General features: G+C 38.4%; 3 non-coding genes across 3 annotated transcripts; all 3 read right to left on the bottom strand.

Moving 5' to 3' along the window:
* Positions 1-9,319: 9,319 nt before the first annotated feature.
* On the bottom strand, positions 9,320-9,391 carry Trnap-ugg (transfer RNA proline (anticodon UGG)). Its single transcript has one exon. It is a non-coding gene; the product is annotated as a tRNA-Pro (tRNA).
* A 3,844-nt stretch (positions 9,392-13,235) lies between these two features.
* Trnap-ugg (transfer RNA proline (anticodon UGG)) lies at positions 13,236-13,307 on the bottom strand. The gene has a single exon. It is a non-coding gene; the product is annotated as a tRNA-Pro (tRNA).
* Positions 13,308-16,112: 2,805 nt separating this feature from the next.
* Trnap-ugg (transfer RNA proline (anticodon UGG)) lies at positions 16,113-16,184 on the bottom strand. The gene has a single exon. It is a non-coding gene; the product is annotated as a tRNA-Pro (tRNA).
* Positions 16,185-16,907: the final 723 nt, after the last annotated feature.

The raw sequence follows: 16,907 nt of genomic DNA on the forward strand, positions 1-16,907 counted from the left end.
TGGGTACTTGCGGGTATCGTTCGAATTCTTACTACAAGTTTTGACGTAGAATGGCCCCAAAAAATCGGTCACATACAAACGCACACTATTCTTGAAGAAAAGTTTAAAATAATTTAGCGAACGTCAGAACTGAACGCCGTCAGAACGTTTTACAGTTGTTAGATAGCGAGTCACAAGAAATAAGATAACGTAACGCTTGTATTCTATTTGTTTGCTGAAAAACAGCCGAGAGTTGCGAATCAAAACGGAATAATCTTTTTAGAATTTATCAAGAAACTCAGTTAGTCCAGTCCCATTTTTAACGGAGACATTCATTGAAGGCAGTAATCATTTATTCTGCAAATTTGGTGTTAAACAGCATTTTTGTACATTTGCATTTTTCTTACCAACTGAATGAGCGAATTTTGGATCTACGACATTTTGGCCCGGCGACATTTTTGCCCGGCGACATTTTGGATCGGCGACATTTTGGCCCGACGGCATTTTGGACAGGCGACGTTTCAGCCCGGCGACATTTTGGAATGCGACATTTCTGCCCGGCGACATTTTGGATCGGCAATATTTTGGCCCGGCGACATTTTGAACCGGCGACATTTCGGCCCGGCGACATTTTGGACAGGCGACGTTTTGTCCCGGCGACATTTCGGCCCGGCGACATTTTGGCCGCGACATTTCGGTGGCGACATTTTGACCCCAAACCCCTGAAACGGGTGTTACGTTCAATGAAACAGGGTAACGATTGTCCCTTAGGCCAGTGGGGCTAGTCAGTTTAAAAGCTGAAAGGAAGACCGAATGTTGACAGTTTTATGATGTTTAATTGTAGAAAAAGGCTATTTGAGTCATTTCCGCTGTTTTGTATTGGTTAAAGAAGATGTATGTTACGAGACGATAGGATCTCCCCACTCAATTCCGGTGTTTCTTTTTTACCTTTTCTTTCTTGTCAAGAGGAACGCCTTTGATTAGTAGTATCATTTTCTTAGCAGGAGTAGTCCCTGCAAGGAAGAGAAAGTTTAAAATGCTCGATTGTACAAATGACTATTTATGAAAAGTGACTGTGAAACTGCCCTGAAGCGAAGCACTAGGCCACAAACAAATGTTAAGGGGATATTGAATCAGAGATTTTTTTCTAATTTCCTTCACTAAAAATAGGTTTTAGTTTTATTAAAGTAATAAGCTGCGTTTATTTTGTAAAAATAAAACAAGTGGTCGTGGATAATTCTCGGCCGGCCTTTTTCCGTCCAGGAAGGCCAAGTAACAAAGCCACAGTGAGCTTAATCAGCCGCGGAAGGAAATGACAACCCCCCCCCCCCCCGCCCCCCTTACGCAACCTTTACTCAAATAGCAGTGCAGAGAAGAGAATGACAGAAGGTCAAAACACTCATTATAAAACTCAAAACTATACATCACACAAACACACACACACAAGTATTGTATGAAGATGTGGAAAAAGGAGATCCCGGCCACAGCCGCCGGGAGTCGAGGCGGGCACCCCCCCCCCCTCCCTTCATAAAACTTATAAAATTTATACTGCTTGGACTCCAAGCCAAGCCTCTTGTTTCCGCAGGACCGACGAGAGGCCATGTCAGCCTATTCGTAAACTAGGGATCCGGCCCTTGAAGAGACCTGGATCGGAATTGGAGTAGTATAAGTTTTTTCTAGAGGGGGGCCGGTGAACAAACTGACAAGGAGGCCGCCTTGGCTCTCGACGGCCCTTTGTTTCCTACTAAGCACCACCATGCCTAAAACCTTTCCTGGGCTATTGGTATCCTTTTTGGGCCGTGGCCCGAAAATTTTGCTCCTGCTGCCCTGATTTCTTTTCAGCGGCCCTCGGGGGAACCGGCCCTTCTGGCATTTGCCCAAATGCCCACATAGTCAGTCCGCCCCTGGGCAGGAATGTGTGGGTAGTTGTGTGTATGTGTGTGTATGTATGCGTATGTGTATGTAGGCATATGTGTTTGGGTCTGTGTGCAGGCATGAATGTATGGGTGTGTATGTGTGTTGTGTGTGCATGTGTATGTGTGTGTAGGTGTATGTGTGTGTAGGTGTATGTGTGTGTAGGTGTATGTGTGTATAGGTGTAAGTGTGTGTAGTTGTGTATGTACGCGCGTGTGTGTAGGACATAATGCAACCTGGAGACGGCTTTCGCTATAGGAGCAGCATCGTGAGGAGCCAGCCGGTCCACGGTGATGGTGCGGAGGGTGGCGGTGGGAAAATAAAATGATAGGACATCAAAAACAGTCAAATGAAAGCAATAAGCAATCGTGATTGCTCAAAAATCGAAATTCGAAGCGCCTTGTGTCTTAAAAGTTGCCTTTTAGCATCCATAGCGTACTCTTGCTATATTAACCTCCTAGGAGTAATATCTTTGAGTTCCTAAACGCCCAAAATCGTCCAAATTTTCAAAAAAACGACCTTTTTTGAACTTTTTTAAAGTGTAATTATTAGCTCTATGTAAGGTAAAAATAAATCACGGAGTCTGAGTGCATGGCGCATGTATGTAGTAGAGATGAGCAATAGGGTGGTCTGAAAAAAAAAATTAGAATTAATTTGAATTTTGAAATTTTGAATTCAAATTATGTTTTTCGCAATCACGAACTGAGACATGACCCCACTCATTGGAGTTATTGTTTCAAGAAACAGCTCCTGCCCCCCCCCAAACCTGCCTCTCCTCCTGGGCGGTTACGTGTTCATAGTTGTGTGCGTAAGTGTGTAGGCTTGTGTGTGTGCGTAGACCTGTGTGTATACACGTAGGCGTGTGTATATGTGTGAGTGTGTGAGCGTGCGTGTGTGTAGGAGATGGACGCCTCCGACCAGGAGAAGCGGAGGGTTCAGGGCCGGAGCAGCCGCGCCGCGCCGCCTGCAGAGGACGCTGGGCGGTGGTGCTGCAGAGGCTTCTGGTCCAAGCTGAAAAAGGCACGGAACATCAAAAACAGTCAAATGAGAACAATAAGCATTCGTGATTGCTCAAAAAAAAAAAAAAAAGAAAGAAATTTCCTAAACGTTTTAGCTCAATAGCGTAATGTCTTCAAATTTTCAAAAAGACGCACAGTAAACCGAATTTTCACACGATCTTACCAAACAAAACTAAGTCAGCGATATAAATATTTTTAACTCAGAATCTAGACTATTTATCAACTATACATTTAATTTCTTATTTAGGGAATTTATTACATTTCATTTAATATTTTCATCATTTTTGAAGTTTTTATCCATGAATCCAATAAACAAGCACCCAATAAGAACAAATAATTCTGTTTAGCAATTAAAATTTTTCGATCACGAAAGCTTTGTTACCGGATTTTCCTTTACCGAGTCGGAACGAAGTCGACTCATCTTGCAAACAGAACCGCCTTCTTTTTAACGTGTAGAAAAAAAGAAATGAATTTTCAAATTTCTAAGCCTAAATGTTTTTCTTTGCAAATGAAAAAGAGCAAAAAACATAGTACAAATGCTGTTGGATATCATTATGCTCTGATACCAGAGCCCCTCAAAATACATAGGACATACAACAATTCCGTGCAGAGAAGCTGAAATTGTAGCGATCTTAGCTCTCTTGAGCAATATATTCGTATGAAATTTGTTAATCTGATTCTTCTAGAGACTGCTTTAGAGCAGGGCTGTCCAACTGCTAAAGCCCACGGGCCAGAATTCCGGTCACTGATCACCTGGCGGGCCGCAGTTTGAAAAAGTTGAACAATAACCTCTTACACAATAACAATAAATAGTTGAGTCATTAATTATTAAACAATGAAACAGAAGGATTATAAAACGATTTGCTTTCATTTAATGGGAAAACTGAGGCCGATCCGCTTTCTTTACAAGGGCAGGAATGTCAACATCGATGTTTGGCGTTGCCAGCCGAAGAAGGTCTAACAATGAACTGTCGGAGAGGTAGCTCCTGTGACGATTCTTGATAAAGTTCATCGCCGATAGAGTACTTTCGCATAAATATGATGAGAGCAAGCTCTCAATTTCTTTTTCGAAATCATAAGGTCGTAGTGTCAGTGAGGGAGTCTTCATTTTTAACTAATTGCCGGCAGTTTTTGCTTATCTGAAATGTGTCTCTCTTGCCTCCCTATCTCCCCCCCCCCCAACCCAAGACAATACTATTTCTAGGAATTCGTTTCAGCACCAGCGTGCAGGGTAGGACTGCTTGACCTTGACCTGTAGATGTACTGTACCTTTTTTTCCCAATACAATTAAAGGAAGAAAAAAAAAAAGGACGATCAAGAGGAAATTTCGAGACCCCGGCTTGACCAAGAATGTAGTCTCGGAAGCTTCTTCATACCATAAAATGTCGAAAAAAGAAATATGCTGAATAATAAGTAGGCGGGCCGCACAAAGTGTGTTGGCGGGTCGCATACGGCCCGCGGGCCGCCAATTGGACAGCCCTGCACTAGACCACCGGGCCGACATGATTGGTTAACATGCACTTCAGCAGCGCAATATTTAATCAACACCTGTCGTGAGCTCGAAAGCAGCGAAAAGTTGCATGGAGTGCGTTGTTGACTGCGTTGAAACGATTTGTGAGTATTAGTGCAAAAAAAAAAAAAGAAAAAGCAAATAGTTGAATGAATATCTTCTACAGCTGTTTGAAATTTTGTAAAATATTCCATTAGTTCTCAGCCATAAACGATCACGATACCATGTAAACGTTCTTTTAAAAATTAAGAACTACCTACTACAAATAAAAATCTGGCAACAAAGAGAATGCCTAAAGAGGATAAGCCTTCTCAGTTTTTTTTTTTTTTTCAGAGAGGAGTTGAATTGTAAACTGCCAGCTGTTTTTCTTTACGCTTGCAATTAACTAGAAAATTTACCTGTGCCACATTTGTTTTTATACTTTGAAAATCCTAATTCACTCACTTCAAAAATCTGATGACACCACAGCCGGCCGCCGTGAGCGTCTGATCGGTAAGGCGTCGGACTTGAACCCGAAGGGTTCCAGGTTTGATGCTAGCCGGTCGAAGATCTCCGGGTTCGTTAATGGTGACTGGGGCACGTTTAATATGTCAATATGTCGTAGTCGCAAAGTCCTCCAAGGGAATCAATACATCTGTGGGTGGTGGTCCAGGGATTCCTAGGCTTCTGGTCGGTATCAAGAAACAGAGCTGTCTTAAGTGCCCCTTCCAATAAGATACACAACAAATAGTGGTGGGTACAGGGGATATGATATGGGATTGTGGAAGTAACAATATTTTAATAAATTATTATGAGCTGACATGCAAATGCTGTCTAAAGTTGCGCATATTTTGAACAGCAATTTGTTTTCAAGCTATAGGTTCACACCATCTCAATCTCACTCATACTGTAGATCAGGTACCGATTTACTCACTTGGGCACTGACACATATGGTGCCCCCCCCCCCCCCCCAAAAAAAAAAGAAAAATATGAAGGTAATTTTTGGACATTATTTTGATAAAAAGAAAACTCTAAAATAAATTCTTGATTTTCATGTAAGAAAATTTTTTACAGTCGCAGATGGAGAAACTATGATGGTTAAGGTAAATCATAATGTGCTTTCTGCGTTCCTTTGTTTTCTTGTAGTAAATTCATCTATAATATCTTTATAACCAAGTTTTGCTGTCAAACTCCCTTCTATTGATAACAGAGCGAATGAAGATAATTTACTATAAGAAATGGGAGTACGCAAAGGACACTTAGTTCTCTTCAATAGCGAAAATGATCGTTCTTCACTACAATTGGAGATTGGCCAAGTCAAAAACAATTTTAGGGCTGTATCTACATTGGCGAAAGTATCCATTTACCAAGTTAATGGATTTTTTTTAACATTGCGGTGATTAAACTATATTTTTCGATGATTGAACTAAAAGGAATAAATTCATCAGGAAAAGAGTCCTCCAAATCACAGGAGTAAGATTTTTAAAGATCTTTTGTACTTTCTGGAATATTTTGCTAGTCGCATGCAAACAAGCAAGAAAATTTCTTTAATATGCCATCATAGGCTGACATCCTGAATTTTACTTTTGTAATCAAATTATCACAGATTACATAAAAACAGGAAACCTTGAAACTTTGCTTAGAGTCTAATATGACTTCACATTGTCCATCATAAAACTGTTCTTGAGTTTTTTCTTTTTTTTTTTCTGTCTTTTTGCACTCTGTCTTTTTGCTTAAAAAAAAATGATGAGAGAAATTTGTTGCCCCCTTTCCTTTGGTGCTCCGGGCCCGGGCCCCGAATGCCCCGCCGTAAATCAATCAATGCTGTAGATATCCTATCTAGAGATTAAAAATTGCCTGCTAAAAAAGATATCGGTAGCCTTTCCATACATTATGTTATTTTCTACAATACAGTAAGCCACAAATGTTGAGCATTTTAGATTTGTCATTAAGGAAACACAGTGAAACAGATGTGAATTGGTTATTCATTGACCATTAGGTCCACATAATATTTTATTCTATTATACTTTTTGCAATAATTACTATAACTTTACTACTAGACAAATAGCTTTCCTATTTCGTCATTCATGTATACTTTTTTCCAGTGCAATTAACAGTGCATGTCTTGAGAATGAAAATAATTTTTAATGATGACATTAACCCTTTCAGGGGAGCATCATTAATTTTTGAGAAATATGAAAAAAAAAAAAAAAACACCACAAATAGGTTTATTTGATCACCTAGACATAAATTTTTCAGTTAAAAAAATTTTTTTGGCAACTTTTTTCGCTGGGGGTGGTGTCCCCATTAGTTCACATCCCCCACCTGGGGAAGGACAAAAATATGTTTACACATGCAAAAATGAATTTGAATCATTTAGAACAATATGATTGAGTACCTGAGGTAAAATCAAGAAAAATGATTCACTCTTGAGCGCTAATTAAAAATTTTAAAATCTGAAACAAAGTTCCAATTTAGGGGTAAACGAAAAATTGAAAATTTGATGACTTGGACGAGAAGTTGAGCCTATGAAAAAAATATTTTTTTGTTATTCTGCCATCTCATTTTGTTCATTGAACTCAAAACAAGAGGACTCAAGCGATCTTGATTCAAAACATTAGGAAAAAAAAGAGAATTTTTTTAAAAATATAAATTGGTGGTTTCACAGCGCGACCACCGCCCTTGAAAGTGTTAATGGCAGCCAATGAGTAAGCGATCGGCAAATAAAGATATGCTGCTTAAATAATCTAAAACCAATGATGTAGGCGGAAAGGCGGAACCAAATATTTCTCTCTGGTCACACACAACTAGTAAGAAATCAATACTTCTGGATGTTAAAAATTGCTTTTAAATGGATTTTACAATTGCTATGTCTAAATTTTGGGTAACTGACGTTACTTTGGGAGCTTTCTTCACTTTTACGTTAATAGTGGCAGTGACGCAGTTATTGTTATATGGGGAAGTTAAAAATGGAGTAAGTGCGAATCGAAGCTACTAAGAATATTTGTAAGTATTTCATGTGCGTTGATAGTGGAAAAAATAACTCTCTCTGCTACCAACCTGTTTTCTTACTTTCCGTCTATTTTTTTTTCTGAAGAGGGGAGACCGGGGTTAGTTGTTACACGGGGTAAGTTGTTACATTCGAATTTAAAACAAACTGCCAGGAGAAACTGAATTTCCTTGCAGTAGATGATAGCACTCACTCATCTGCATTCCCTGACAATCGCTGGAGTGCTTGCAGTCAGTAGCATGGAGAGTGCTCAAGGAAAACGGTTTTTTGAGCCTGGAAGTAATTTTTCTTTCCGCTGTTATTTTTCTATTTGTGACGAAGCCGTTGCAGATAACGAATTTATTTCTATACCATGTGAAAGCCCACATTTTCTAATAGGTGCTAATGTATTTAAAAGTTTTGTACAAAGATATAATACCAGTGATATGTGCCAAATATTAAAGTGGCTTCATATGGGGCAAGTTGTTACAAATTTGTTGGGGTTAATTGTTACAAGTAACAACTTGCCCCATGCAAGTTTTAATTGAATATTATGTTTTATTTTTGAATGTGATATGGTGGGGGACTATAAAAGCAAGACGGCAGAGGCAAAACACCAAAAGAAATATAAATGGATGTGACTAAAGAAGTAATTGCAGGTAGTTCATTACGAAAGGCAGCCGATGAATTTCATGACACTAGAGAGATTCTGCAGTAAAATGAAAAATGCTAGTAGTGGTAAGTAGTATTTCTGACGATATGTTTTATTGCATGATTTAATTCATATAAAATACTGTAGTTGGATGACAATAGTAGTAATAATAATAATAATAATTCTGATCTCTTTCATTCTATGATTTAATTTTTTGTTAATGTGTATGGTTGAGTAAATAATAATAATAATTACAACAATGATAATAATAATAAATAATGTATTATTCGAATATATAGGTCTTTCTCCAACGCTGCAGGCAGTGCAGAAGTGAAGATGGTTCGCAAGCGAAACCATAGGTCAGCGCCACTTTAACAGAAACACTAGTAAAAAATGTTATACAAGCCGAAGCTGGGAAACAAAAATCTGTGAAAAGGAAATCGTGTCTAACAGAGAAGAAATCAACAAACACAAAGGCAAAAAAAAAAAAAAAAGTGCGTCCAAACAGTGCGTCCTTCAGATGAAGATGATAAAGATTGGTTTTGCATAGAGTGCTCTGAACCCTACTCAGAATCCAAAAAAGCAACTAAACGGCTTCAATGTCATAATTTTGACAAATGGGCACATGACCGATATGCTAAGTTTGATAAATTATATGCTTGTAAAAATTGTAATTCGCGCGCGCGCGCGAACAATGATAATGGTGATGATAGTTTATTAGAATAAATCTTTAATGAAGTAAATCTGTAAAGCCAAAAAGTTTTTAATTTTTAACGTGGTTAAGAATGTTTAAAATTCAACAGAATAAACCACAAATATGTAAAATACATTTTATTACAAAAATATATCTCATGCAACAACTAACCCCATATACTGTAACAACATGCCCCATGGTGGGGTAAGTTGTTACAATCAACATCTATTCAAAAAATTTGAAATATTTTCGAGTAGTGGCTTCTAATCATTTTTAAAAAAATATGTTATGAATGTTAAACAATCTAGATGCATTTAAAAGTTTCACGTGTGTAAATAATTGAAATAATCTAGTGCAAAAAAAAAAAAAAATTGAAAAAAAAAATGCAACAACTAACCCCAATCTCCTCTACTGAGTAAAGTATGATAGAGTTGAACTTGTGGCTTGTTCTGAAGATTGCAATGAAGTAGCATGCGAAAAAAAAGCAGAGAATTGAAAGATCGGATGAAAACTTTACAGACTTAAAACACCAAATATTTTGAAATATTTTTCAAAAAAATAACCAATTTGTCCAAAAAGCACAGGGCTCGGCCGGGATTTGAACCCGGGACCTCTCACACCCAAAGCGAGAATCATACCGCTAGACCACCGGGCCCACGTTCGTAGCTAATTTCAATAACTGAAAAAAATTTCCAACAAGCAAAGAATAAACAATCAAGACACGCAAAGAAAAACCGATCACCGAGAAACGTACCCGCATGACAAGCCGAATGGAAAAATTAGCACATTTGTAGTCTTTTTCTCTTTCTCCGTCCTGTTGACCTATTTATTCAACACCAGATGCAGAAAACTTGTCCACGTGACTTTGAATTAAAATTTAGAAAATATCTTAAATTTTAGGAAATGTTGAAGAAAAGGCAAAATCTGCAAATATACTCAGACGGAAGATCACCGAGACAGCAATATTAATAACGAGAAAGTCGCCCGTCAAGGGATGACGGGTGAAAATTGCTTCTATATTTGAACGAAGCCATTGCCTAATTGGTGAAATTTTGATAGTTGGAATTGTAACCCTACCTCCAGTGGATTAACCCTAAACTGCAGTAGATAGCGTTCATTGTTTTCGTTTCTTCATTCTCCTAAAATGACTGTCTTACCAGTAAAACAGTTAAGTGAGCGGATCGAGTTCAGCCTAATCACGATAAAGCCTTTCCCTGCATGTCAAACATTACCAAATCATATTATCAAATTATCATGCCGTGGCGTGAGCTTCATTGTTGAAACACGCGGGTTATTCGATCATCGGCTATTATTTGTATGAGGATAACTGAGAGAAAAGATTCACTCAGGTGAAAAAGTTTTATATATTTCTTATTAAAATAGAGGTTTTCAGTTTATTGTTTACTCCTTTTAATACAACTGGGTGGTAAGTAAGCAGGTCACTGAAGGAATGTCTTAAATATTCCTACAGTAACTTTTCAGTAGGGATTCAATATTTATAAATCAGTATGTAAGAAACTTTTAGGACATCAATGGTTCTGTATCAAGATCGAATGAAGGGAGGTAACTTTCATTTCATCGTTTAAACTTACGAATATCTCAATTGTTGAATGGAAAAGAAAAATTCTCAAAGACGTAAAACGATTGATAATCAGATCTTTGCAGCCTGATGAATACAAGAGAAAAAGAAGAGGTTAAGACAAATACGGTTACTTTGAATTTCAAAAACATATGAAAAAATTCGGTCCATGGACGTCTCTCTTAATCATTAAGAAGCACAACATTCCTTGATTAGAGGGTTATGAGATCGCGGATACCTTGGCGAAAGTTGGTGCTGCTGAGGTCTCAGAGCCAACGGCATCACTCACCTTTCAGGAGATCCACTCAAAGTATAAACACAGGGATAATATCACTTGGATTGTCCAGCCAGAACACCATTGGTACAGATGTTCACGATCAGGTGGCTCCCTGGCCCCTGGGTTTGACAGATAGGAACAAACAACTCTTGTCCGTTTTCGTAGTGGACATCTTAAAACTTTAAGATTTTCGGAGGGGGTCGCAGATCTTTCAGACTTGTTTCAAGTGTTCTGTTGAGCAGGCTTCGCCTGACCACATACTGTCGTGCCTGGGGCTCTCCAGGAGGGATTTGACTGAAGATCCAATGACGGTGCTGGATTTCTTGAGGGTAAAGAAACTCATGGACCTGGTCTAGCACTGCTGACCATGGGGGCATGCAACAACAACACATTACTTGATTTCTGCCTACTTTTTCGATGACTTTAGAGCTTTTGACTACAAGTTCTCCTTGCAATATACCAGACAGCTTGGTTATCCCATCCAGATACAGCAGTTTCGTTTTTATTAGAACTCATCAGTCTGGATTAGTGAATAAATCCAGACTTTTAGTTCTAATTAGAGCAAAACTGCAGTCTCTGGATGCGATAACTGGATTGCCTGGCTTATTGCATGCAGTTCTGCTTTAGCCCTGATGGTAATTTACTGCTAAATTCCCAAGCTTTACCATCAATTCACGAGTCGAACCGTGCCATGATGCGGACACGCACCGGTGAGATACATTTATTTTATCTACCAGTGTGTTGGAACTCTCAGCTTCAATTATATGACATTTGCCTTAGAGCCTTGTTATTCACTATTCCAGAATGATGAGTTTTGATGTGTTTTTGCCGTGTTGTTTGTCAAAATACATCAGGACGTACTGTCTTTTCTCGAACACCGCAACTAGCAGCTGCGAACGGCTCCAATTCAAAAAGGGGTGATGGTTTAAGGAAGCGCACTTCCCGATGCATTCAGTTTTTGCTTGCTCGTTACTTCCTTCTTGTTATCACCCCTGTTTTAATAAAACCAGAAGAAACCTGACGCATGCACAAATTCGAGTGAAGTTTCGCGTTAAAAGATCGGACAGTAGGGGGAACCCGCGCCGTCATCTTTGATTCTAGGTGCGTTTCTTCGATTTTTGTTTCACATCACAAAACTATTTACTTGAGGTTAAAATTACTTATCAATAATTAAAGAGCATAAAATTGCCATTAAAAAGGTGTTTTAATCTTTATTGTAGATGTTATAGGCGCAAAGATGTTTAATTTCAAAGTTCATGAATCTTGATCCAGAGTCAGAGCTAAAATGGAAAGTGATGTGTAGGCCTTGATTTTCATCTTACGTCAGAGTAAGGTTAAAATCCTCTTCTTCAGTGGCGCACACAGGAATTTTGCAAAGGGAGTGTCCAAGGTCGAAAGCCTCATTCTCATATCATATCCCAATACGTCGTCAAACATATCGACTTGATTATATAGATTTCCGGGAACGAAAAACAGTAAAAATTAAACTATTGAATGAATAATTAGCATTATTTAATGAAATATACTTCAATAAATATAACCAGAGGGCAAAATAATTTATGCTTTTACTTTTCTCATAACTGAAAAATGGATTCAGTTTCATAGAATCTCATTTTAATTTGTAGTTACGAAACTAAAAACATGGTTACTGCGTATTTATTATCACAATTCTGCTTCTTATAAGTGATTTGTTAAGGAAAAATGCACAACATTTAAAAAAATCTTTTAACACGAGGATTTTATTTTTTCACTTATTAAACTGAAATTATTGTTCCCTTCGTTTGAAATTATTCTACGTTCAAAATACATAGAATCGTAATCAATCAGGGGGGGGGGGGCAAGACGTATGGGAGGGGTCCAGAACCCCTGTACCCCTCCCTTGTGTGCGCCACTGCCCCTCGTACCTTAGACATAATAACTTTTGTTATTCGTAAAATTGAAATTGCTTTGCCGGAAAGAACGTGTTAACATGCCTTTTGGAAAATCCGATTGCAATCAAAAAACGAGGTGAACGACTTGATGCAAAATTTAAATATTCTACAACTAACCTTTTTTGTGCTAGCCAAGATACACACATATACATACCCACGCACATAGATACAGACGTAATGACAAAACTCGTCAAAGTGCATTCGGGCATATTCAAGTTGCGTGTAAGGCACATTAATACGTGCGGACATTGTGAAAAACTAAAGTCAAAATTCGTTTAAACCTAATTAAGAGGGAAATTTGGGTTGAAATTTGTGTGACAGATTTTTCGTGAAGATAATACCTCCTTTCCTTTATACAGGAAAGTAAAAGGTGCTCTTCCTTACCTCCTCCGAATAGAGAAATTTCTTTTATCTGAAGAATATTCCGGATAATCCAAGTTTTCAGCCATCTGAAGTGATTTGAGCCTCAACTATTTCAGATTTTCAAAACGCTACTGATTGTTCAACCTTTCAAAAATCAAAACAAGTGCTCCCAAACAGCAACGCAGCAGACTAGACACATGAAACTTCCACAAATATTGTCTTGACCGCAATCAGAAAATATATCTCCAGTGGCGACACCAAGTGTCAGACAAGAGAGACATAGGGGGAAAATACGGCTACTTTACCCTATATACTTTCTGGTTTTCAAATTGTTTAAAAAAGAACACTCGGGCTCGGCCGGGATTTGAACCCGGGACCTCTCACACCCAAAGCGAGAATCATACCACTAGACCACCGGGCCGCGCTCTATTCATAAATCATTTTTCAATGCAGATTTGTTTATTTAGCGTGCAGAGCACCTACCCGCATCACATTGAAAGCAAAAGTAAACAGCATTAATCCAGTTCATTCATTTACCTATCGATAGATGTCGTAACCTGCTTCAATCTCCACCAAACCAATTGGATAGCAGAATTTCATAAGTTTCTCTTTAATTCGGAATTATTACTAATTTGATTACATTTTACTTTTTACTACACTTAAAAATGAGTTAACAAGTATTAAACACCAGCCTCTTTTTTAATAGAGAGTTGGTTTCTGCTTCAGCAATGTTTCATTACTATTGCATATTCTCATATTACGCTAAGTGCGATTGCTTCCCTGAATATTGATTTTACTTCCATGTTTTCAAGAATCTGAAACTCTGTTAATAAATTATGATTGAACACTGATCCGTTCTTGTAGTAGTGCGCTTCTTAAAGCCATAGAAGATAGAGTGGACACCCTCTATCTGAACACTCCCTCATGTAAACATCCCATAATTCTGAACACGTTTTGATGGTAGCGGCAATACATACGCATTATCTCGAGTCCTTTCATAATAATCGCCTCAATATTCAGAACACTTTTCCACAGATCCATGAGTTTTCAGAATAAAGACAATTTACTGTACAGAGTAATAATGTACAGGTACGTATGTGTTAAGTAAATCCGATTTTTTTTAAAACTTAATACGAAGTTGGAGCAACTAACACAAATTATAAAACCCTGGCGTAGGCGGCACGTACGGGGAAGGGGGGCAACTGCCCCCTCACTTTCAAAAGTTTGGGGTTCTTGCCCCCTCACTTTTCAGACATAAAAATTAATGATCGATTGAAAAAGGACTTTTATGGGATGGATGGCTTATTTCTCGAGAGTAAAAATTAAAAATTCCAAAAAAAAAACTTTTTTCATTTATTTTACAGGAATTGAACTTTAAAATGGAAGATGAGAGTCTACGGTTGCCACTGTCACAATGTTTGACATCAACTTTACCAAAAAAAAAAAAAAAAATCTGCTTCAGAGGTCGCGCTTATCCCTACACTTTTTTGACCTCCTCCCACTTTTTTGGTGACCAGCCGCCTATGAATCCAAGTTCCGTGCCTACTAACGGCAGCAAGGGTGCCCATATGCAAAGTTTAAGGGGGGGGGGGCTCAAAAATTTTCCCTATGGTTTAGCAGAATATTTTCCCCCTGGAAACCGATTTCAGTACAGATTAGAGATATTCAAATTTGACATTTTTAAAAATTTATTCATTCATGGCTGAAAAATAAATTTTTATACATTTGTGCAAAAAAAAGCACTAAAAGCAAGGAAGTTCTCATTTCTAAGGACGGGGGAGCTTGAACCCCCATTTACATCCCTATATGGGTGCCCTTATACAGCAGTGGTTTTACTAGTTGGATAGCGCTGTGAAAAAAGTTCAGTCTTTTTGTTCCATTTCAAAAGCTGAGCAACAACTTGTTCAACACCCTCAGAGGCACTGATTTGGAATGGGGCCTTGAAGGATATTGTAACAATGATAGATTTAACTTGCATCAGTCACCATTAGAATACACGGAGGATCTTCAACCGGCTGGGATCGAACCCGCAACTCTCCAATCATGAGCCGAACGACTTACCTACCAGGTCACCATAGCCTCAAAGTAATACACACACTCATGATGAGCTCGTTCACATTTACTAAACAGCTCACTGCATGTACTTTAAAAGTTCGAAAAGAAAATTCTCTCAAAGAAGGGAAAAGAGGAGGGTTGGATGCGTTCCTTACCAGGCGTAAAGCTGGTACGATGTATCGGGCACGATGGTGAAGACCCATTGAGACGGCCATGGGCTGATTTATTTTTATTCGATCACGAGCCTTTTAACTCTGAAAGAGGACTGCGAATTCTCTATGCCTTGCCTCTGCTTGTTTGAAAAAATGTAACTAGAGAGCATCTTTTCCACCAAAATAGTTTAAGCCAGAAAGACCTCGCCAGTCCTGGACTGTAGAACTGAAGAAGAAAGAGAAGTGCTTTCGCGCCTGGTGGTAAAAGTATGAACTACTTATTACAAATTTATTTTGTCTGTGGTCCATATATAGCGTATACCATTGTCCTATGACTTACCGCTGTTAGAACGAACTCTACGTAAGCCAATTAATGTAACTTGAATTCGGGAACTGATAGTGGAAGCAAACAAAGCAACGTGACACTTGGAGGGACTCTTATTTAATTGGCAATGGGTGACGAAAACAGCACCAATCAGATAAGCCAAATGTTCCTGAGATGAATCGCTAATCCAATGAGTAGTTCATGAAAGTTGCAAATGTTGGCGTCAAACAGCAACCCTCTCTGTTTGCTTCTGCTATCAATTCTCCCTGAATGCGCAATAGTGCAATTTAAGATTAGAAAATTGTTTGTCAAACAGAAATCTCCTAACTTTCGTGTTTTTCTCAAGGTCTTATAAAAACAATCTCAGAGTCCGCCGTGACTCTGAGGTCACATCAAATTTCATCATTATGTTTTCTTGCAGGGCGTTATTAATCTGTTCACGAGTATGACTTCAGAAGTGCAATCTGGTTGCTTTATATTTAAGTCAGTGGTACAGACATAGGCTAATTTTTCAGTCGTAGAATCAAACTAATTTGAAAATTAAAAAAAAAAAAAATCAAATCCACCTTAAATGTTTTACACATTTTTTCATCGTTCTGTCCACATAAATAATTAACACATTAGTGAAGCACAGTTTTGAAAAAATAATTAAAAGTACTTAGATCTTCATTAATAAGGGTTTAAAAAATAACCAGGGCTCGGCCGGGATTTGAACCCGGGACCTCTCACACCCAAAGCGAGAATCATACCACTAGACCACCGGGCCACGTTAATACGAGAAATCACTTTTCATTCCACATTTGTTGATTTAGCGTGCAGGAAACGTACTCGAGGACATACCCGCATCGCAAAGAAAGCAAAAGTAAACAGAATTAATCTTAGTTGATTCCTTTCTCTATCGATAGATGTCGCGTAACCAGTTTCAACCTCTCCCAAACTAGTTGACTAGCAGAATTTCGTAACAGCTTCCCAGATTCATTTTGAATTATTACTAATTTACTTACATTTTACTACACTTTAAAAAGAGTTAGTGAATACACGTGAATGAGTGTACTCGTATTTCAACAATATTTCATGATCATCGCATATTAAGCTGCCTTTTTCCCTACAGATTGATTTTGCTTACCATGTTTTTAAGAATCTTAAACTCTGACCATAAGATGTGATTGAACATGGATCAATCCTGTTATAGTGTGCTCCTTAACGAAATCGAAGGTACTTAAAAACAATGGACAAATATGTTGGTAATTCGTTTTTTCTTAAAACTCATTATAAAGTTGGAACAACCAACACAAAATACGCAACCAAGGGTCTTCTCCGGTGCCAACCACAGCAGGGTTCGCTTGGAATGCCGTGAAGACAGCTCAGTCTTTTTAATCCAGACCAGTAGTCGAACAACCTTGATACAGCACCTCCCACAGGTACTCATGTGGAATGGGACCTCGAAGGATTTAGTGACAAGGACAGATTTAACTTGCATCAGTCACAA

This window comes from Uloborus diversus, chromosome 9, assembly GCF_026930045.1.
Source record: "Uloborus diversus isolate 005 chromosome 9, Udiv.v.3.1, whole genome shotgun sequence".
Classification (NCBI taxonomy): Eukaryota; Metazoa; Arthropoda; class Arachnida; order Araneae; family Uloboridae; genus Uloborus; species Uloborus diversus.